The sequence below is a fragment of the Carettochelys insculpta genome, chromosome 3, assembly GCF_033958435.1.
Source record: "Carettochelys insculpta isolate YL-2023 chromosome 3, ASM3395843v1, whole genome shotgun sequence".
NCBI lineage: Eukaryota > Metazoa > Chordata > Testudines > Carettochelyidae > Carettochelys > Carettochelys insculpta.
Window position 1 is genome coordinate 198,657,632 of NC_134139.1, and position 7,437 is coordinate 198,665,068.

The following is a 7,437-nucleotide window of genomic DNA, read 5'->3' on the forward strand; positions in this document are numbered from 1 at the left end:
AGCGAAACTGAAATAAGCTATTTCAATGAATAGCGTCTACACGTCCTTCAGGGCTGGTGCCGTCGATGTTCAACATTGACGTTGGGCAGCAGTACATCGAAGTAGGAGCTGCAGGGGAGCGTCTACACACCACAGCGGCCCACATTGAAATGAGGGTGCCAGGAACAGCTGCAGACAGGGTCACAGGGTGGACTAGCACTTCCGGGGCAACAGCAAGCTGCTCCCTTAAAGGGCCCTTCCCACACACACACAGCCTGCACAGCAAGCGGTCTGCAGAGCCACAGGCATGCACACCCTGTCGAAGCAGTATGGACCCCCAGCAGCAGCAGAAGCAGCAGCCAGAGGTCCACACACCCGCCCCTGCAGGAGCAGTGCTTGCCCTGCTCAATGTTATGAAGGAGGCAGCTGATCACCTTTTATTCGTGGAAGAGGAGCTGCCCCCAGGGGATGAGGAAACAGCCCCAGACCTTGCTGCCCTCCGCCCCCCGCCCCCCCCGCCGCACACACTGCCGGCTGTGGAGCTACCCCACGAGCACGGACTGGTGGGAGCGGCTGGTGCTCGGCGAGTGGGACAACCAGCGCTGGCTCCAGAATTTCCGGATGAGCCGGCAAACATTCCTGGAACTCTGCCAGTGGCTCACCCCTGCCTTACGGCACCAGGACACCGCCACGTGACGAGCCCTCACGATCGAGAAATGGCTCGGCATCGCTGTCTGGAAGCTGGCCACTCCAGACAGGTACCTATCCATAGGGCAGCAGTTTGGCATGGGCAAGGCCACTGTTGGGGCTGTCCTCATGGAGGTAAGAGGACCCGGGGGGGGGAGCCCTGGGGGAGTCTGGGGGGGAGCCCTGGGGGAGGCCGGGGGGGAGCCCTGGGGTGGAGGGCCGGACACACCCTGCACACCCCTCACTGATGCTCTCTCATGTCCTTCCCCTGCAGGTCGTCTGTGCAATCAATGCCCTGCTCCTCCACAGGCTTGTGCGGCTTGGGGAGCCGGATGCTGCCATTGCGGGGTTTGCCAGCCTGGGCTTCCCAAATTGCTTTGGGGCTCTGGATGGACCCATATCCCCATCCGTGCCCTGGAGCACAGCGGAGGACACTTCCTCAACAGGAAGGGATACCATTCGGTGGTCCGCCAGGCCTTGGTGGACAGCCGGGGCCACTTCCTGGACATTTATCTTGGGTGGCCTGGCAGCACCCACGACGCCTGGGTATTCAGAAATTCGGGCCTGTGCCGCCTGCTGGAGGCAGGGACCTACATCCCCCAGCAGGAGATCCCTGTGGGGGACACCACCATGCCCCTCTGTGTCGTCGCAAATGCAGCGTACCCCCTCCGGCCCTGGCTCATGCACCCTTACAGGGGCCATGTCACAGCCAGCCAGGAGTGGTTCAACACGCGCTTGAACCATGCAAGCCAGGTGGTCGAGCGCACTTTTGGCCGCCTCAAAGGGCACTGGAGGTGTCTCCTCACCCGCCTGGATGCAGGCCTCACCAACATCCCCCAGGTTGTGGGTGCATGCAGCGCACTCCACAACCTGGTGGAGAGTAAGGGAGAGGACTTCTTCCAGGGCTGGTCTGTGGAGGCTGGCAGGGCTGACATACAGCCACCCGCTGCCCCCAGTTGCCAGGTCGACCCCAAGTGGATCCGGGACCAGGAGGCCCTGCGGGCCCAGTTCGACGAGGCCGCGAGGTGAATGCTGGCAGGCCACCCACTGCACCCCCACATCCTCCACAACACTCCCTGCCCCCACGCCCACACCACAGAGAACCCAAGAGCACCCCCCCACCACTTTTCTGGCAAATAAATGGACGTGTTATTTGTAACCAAACAGTGCATATAGAAAAAAAGGGGGGAACTATTTACATGGGGGGGCAGGAAGCAGAACAGAACAGGGGTCCAACACAAACTATTTACAAATGGGGGATATGTACAAAGCGGGGGCATGTCCTTGGCCCCACACCCCTAATGTCCAACGCCCGGGGTTGGAGGGCGCGACCCTTGCCTCGGCCGGAGCCCTGGCTGAGGCTGGGTGGGGGCCGGGCGAACCGGCAAATACAGCTAGCTGGTGTTTGCAGGCCCCAGGTCCCCCTCAGCGGCAGGCCCCAGGGTGGCGGACGGCAGTGGGATGGCGGTTGCAGCGGCGGGCAGAGCGGTGGGTGGAGCGGCATGGGGGGCCAGGTGTTCCGCTATGTGCTCGAAGGTGCGCATGAAGGCCCCCCAATCCTCCTGGCGCTGGGCCAGCGCTTGCTCTTGTAGCTCCAGCCACCACTCCTCCACCCGCAGGCGCCACTCCAACACCTCTAGCTGACACTGGAGGGTTACGAGCAGCTGGGGGTCCGTGGCCGTCCTCAGGTGGCTCTGCTGTCAGCCCTGTCCTGGGGCTGGTCAGTGCTCCGCCAAGGGGCTGGCCTGGTGGGATGGCCGCGGTGGGCTCTCCGGGACCATGGACACCTCGCCGGCGCTCTCTGGGCCCTCCAGTGGTGCAGCTGCGGAACACAGGGGGGAAGAAGGGTGGAGACAGCCGTTAGTGTGGGCCCTGACCCGTGGCCCTTGTCCCCCCACCCCTCTGCTGCTGGTTCCCCATCCCCGTCCCTGGGAGATGCTGCTGCTGATGATGGGTGTCCCCCCGCCGGGGGACCCTAGGTTCCGCTCCCCCCATCCCTAGGGATGGGGCATGGCGCTGTCCTGCTGGGGGGCAGGGGCTGATGGACTCTTCTGAGGGACATGCCACTGCTGTCCTTGGGTCCATGGTCATCTGGGCATGTGGAAGGCCCTGGTCATGTCCCTTGTCCCCGCCCCTTAACCCCAGGGGTGCGCACCGGGGGGGTGCATACCTGATGGTCCACTCCCATGGTCGGGGAACACCCACTGGGCAGATGCCCTGCTGGAGCTCCAGGATGGGATGGCATTCCGGAGCCCCCCGTCACTGGAGGAGTCCCCCTCCTCCTTCTCCGGCATCCCAGGGGTGGGCTCCTGTGGGGGGGGCCCTGAGGTGCAGGGCTTGCCTCCGGGGTGGACTCCATCTCCGGGGCCTGCTGGGGCTCGTCAGCCGATGTGTCAAGATTGGCCAGGGGGGAGGAGGTGTACCGGGGGCCCAGGATGGCCCTGAGCTCCCTGTAAAACGGGCAAGTGGCAGGGGCGGCCCCAGATCGGCTGGTCGCATCCCGGGCCCGGGCGTAACCCTGACGCAGCTCCTTAACCTTACTCCTGACGTGGTCAGGAGTGCGGGCAGGGTGACCCCGGGCAGCCAGGCCCTTGGCCAGCCGAGTGAATGCATCCGCCTTCCACCTCTTGCTCCCCATTACCTGGAACACCTCCTCCTCGCCCCAGAGCCCCAGCAGGTCCTGGATCTCAGCCTCTGTCCAGGAGGGGCCCTGCTGCCTCTTCCCTGGCTGGCTGGCTGGCTGGCTGGCTGGGAGCCCTGGCTCCCCTTGGGGGGGGTGCCCTGGTGGTTCTTGGGGGGCTGGCGAGCGGCCATCGTTGCGGGGGTGGTCGGTTGGGGCTGCAGAGAGACGTGCAGGCTGGCCATGTGGCAGTACTGCCGCCTGCACGCACTCTCAACTTCCTGCACAGGAAATAAGGGGGCGGGGAGCTTTAAGGGGCAGCTGCACGCGTCAACCATAGAGCTCAGGGGCTGGAAAGAATGTCTCTCAACCCCTCAGCTGATGGCCGCCGTGGCGGACCCCGCTCTTTCGATGTTGCTGGATGCAGATCATCTACATGTGCCCTACTTCAACGTTCAACGTTCAACGTTGAACTAGGGCGCTATCCCATCTCCTGATGGGGATAGCGACTTCGACGTCTCGCCGCCTTACGTTGATTTCAACTTCGAAATAGCACTCACCACATGTAGATGTGGCGGGCGCTATTTCGAAGTTGGCAAGGCTACTTCGAAGTAGCCGGCTCGTGTAGACGCGGCTTAGATTTGTTATCCAGAGCACTAATAGCCCTGCACCTTGGGTAGTGAATTAGACCAGAATAAAGTGTGCATGAACTGCTACCTGATAAGAACTAGTGGTTTACTCACACTTTGCATGGGTGCTAACTGGGGAGCACATTTTTTTTGAAGTCAGGGAACCATAGCTGTTCTCTTTCATAGTTTGTCTCTGCTGACCCTTCTGCTCTTGGCCCCACCACTTCTGGGTATGGAGCTGTTGTCAGATGCTACCGGCATGGTGCTCTGCTCTCTCCGATGTTGGTATCACTCAGCTGCGTGCATGTGTTCCCTCTGTGCGCTGCCCCAGCTCTGCAGCTAGCTGACACCGCAGACCTGAAGAGAACCCCCAATGACCATAGAGTCTAGTAAGGTGCGAAGGCACGTCAGCCAGGTTTACTGCTGTATTGGACAAAATAGTTGTTCCCTGTAGACTACTTAGTCTAAGTCAGGGCATACTACAAATATGCACCCATGATCAATGGACTCGGCTCAGTCAGTGGCAGGACTTTCCACTGCCCCCTCGGCCGGACCCAGACCACACCACAGGGGTACATTCTTATACACAGGTACAAACAATTTACACATCACTCCTGACGTATTGAGGTACAACCCTTCTACGTAGTCAGGTGCCGCCTCTCACCTTGTACATGTTGGTTTGAACAAAACAACTCTATCCATCATATTACCCTTTTGCCCTGTCATTGGGATGGGTTGGCCTGTTCTTTCTTATCTGTGGAATGTTCCAGGGCTGGGTGTACTGGTACCATGTTCGTACTTCAATATACTAGGTAGATATGTTTATGCAACATCAACCCTCTTCTTGCCAACTTCTGTGAGCAATGCATTCCTTCAGCTCACAGCTGAACTTTGCTTTCTGTTAGCAAAGTCTTGACCATTACTTTAGTTCAGGCCTAAGGCCTCATACTGGGAGCTAAGCCCCCCTCCTCCCTTGCCCCATGGTCTGCAGCAGCTCTCCACACTGCTGGCTATATCATTTATATTTGCATAGCAGCCTAATAGAAACACATTCTGCTTGGTAACAGATTTTCTGAGCTGATCTGGGAAACTCTTCCTTTTTTTTTTTTAATGGAAGCAAGACTCCCAGGGTGCTTTGCTGTTAAGCTGATGCCACCATTAGGGAACAGAGTTTTACTGAACACAACTCTTTACTATGTTTTGAATGGTGGTGGAGCTTTATGTCTTTGTCCTCACCCAAAACTATTTCAGATTTGAGGACAATTTATACCTTCAAACCAGTGGCACTGCTATGGGCACCCGTATGATCCAACAGCATGCCAACACTTTTATGGATGACCCGGAACAATGTTTCCTTAGCTTTTGTCCCCTAGTGCCCCTCTTCTACTTGCACTACTTTGATGACATCTTCATCATCTGGACTCATTGGAAAGAGGAAATTCCACTGTGATTTGAACAGTTTCTGCCCTACCATCAACCTCAGCCTGGGCCAGTTTACACAGGAGATCCACTTGCTGGACACTAGTGTGCAAATTAGATATTGTCACATAAATACCACCTTATACTGCAAACCCACAGGCCTCTATTCTTACCTACATGCCTCCAGCTTCCATCCTGGGCATACTACGTGATGCATTGTATACAGCCAGGCACTAAGGTACAACTGCATTTGCTCCAATCCTGCAGACAGAGACAAACATCTACAAGACCTTTATCAAGCTTTTCTAAAACTACAATACACACCTAATGAAGTGAAGAAAGAGATTGACAGAGCTAGATGTGTACCCAGCAGCCATCTGCTACAAGGCAGGTCCAACAAGAAAAACAAGAGAACACAACTGGCCATCGTATATGGAACCCAGCTAAAGCATCTACAGTGCATCTTTAGTCCACTATTTCAAAATGATTTCAAAATAGTAGTTTTGCTGTGTAGATGCTGACAAAGTTATTATGCAACAGTAGCTGTTATTCCAAAATGACTTTTCTGTGTAGCTACACCATTAGTGCTTATAGGACTGCCACAAAGGGGTGATAATTTAGTTGGCTTCAAACCACAACAATAAAAATAATGATAGCAATAGTCAGGTTGGCCTTAATAGTTACTGGTGCTGTATAAATAGTTAGTATGTCATAGTTCCCGCCTCTAAGATCCCATAATCTAAAAGACAAACGTTAGCAGATTATTATGATAGACAGGAAGGCAGGAGCAGGAAAAGCTCCATAGTGTAAACATAGCCCTAGTGTCAGATAATGGAAGTGGTTTTGGGGCACAAATGGCAAATGTTTAAGTTCTTGAACATCACATTAGCTAGAATACGTTGCAATAGTTAGAAAATCAACTTGTGGAATGTTGACATGCCTCCATGCTGATAACTCTCCTTAAAAAGTAAAGTGTCAATTAAACTTATTTCTGAACTCCTTTGGAAAGAACTGTGTATCTCGTGGTCTGCTTTACCCACATTCTTCCATATATTTCATGTTATGATATTCTCAGATGATGACCTAGTATATGTCATTTGTTAAGAACAGTTTCCCTGCAGATTCAAGGGGAGGGGAACAATCCTTTCCCTGGGGTAGTAACTGGAGCATGAAATTTTGGGAATTTTAAAAAAGAACTAGCAGTGATCCCTAGGGTTGCTAATCCCTACCTCCACAAGCATCCCCATTATGCAGTCCCACTCAGAAATGTGCCCAACTCTCTTATACCTAACTAAGTAGTTTGTCTGCCCCCAACTTCAAGCTACTATCATAACACAGTTATACACACTCTGATGCTTATACATTTTAATTCCCAGCATAAATTTATCCGTCGATAGTTTAGCCTCATTTAGGTAATCTTACACAGCTTTTCACATTTTGGCTGTGTCTATAAGAGCCCCTCCCTTTTGAAAGAGGCATGTTAATGAACGGGTTCAAAAGCTGCTAATGAGGCACTACAATGAATATGCAGTGCCTCATTAGCATAATGGCAGCCTCATCGATTCAAAAGTGCAGCTTTTCGAATCGTGTGCCACCCATGGAGATGGGACCTTCCAAAAGGACGCCCCCCACAGTTTTCGAAAGCCCTTCTTCTTATCTGGTGTTAGGAAGAAGGGCTTTCGAGAACAGGGGGGCTCCTTTCGGAAGGGCCTGTCTCCAGGGGCAGCGCGCGATTCAAAAAGCTGCATTTTTGAATCACCGCGGCCACCTTTATGCTAATGAGGTGCTGCATATACATTGCAGCGCCTTATTAGCATCTTTCAAACCTGCTCTTTAACATGCCCCTTTTGAAAGGAAGGGGCTCGTGTAGACACAGCCTTCCTGGTGTGCCACCCTGTCTGATGTATTCACACAGACCAGTCACTTTCCTCTGAATTTCTTTTCTGATTCTTCTGTGAACAAACCAAAGTCTTTTAGTCTCTTCTCCTAAAACAGAAAACAAAATCCAATCTTGAACTCCCTCAATAGAGAAACATAGAATCCTAGGCCTGGAAGAGACCTCAGGAGGTATGAAGTCCAGCTCCCTTCAAAGGCAGGATTAAC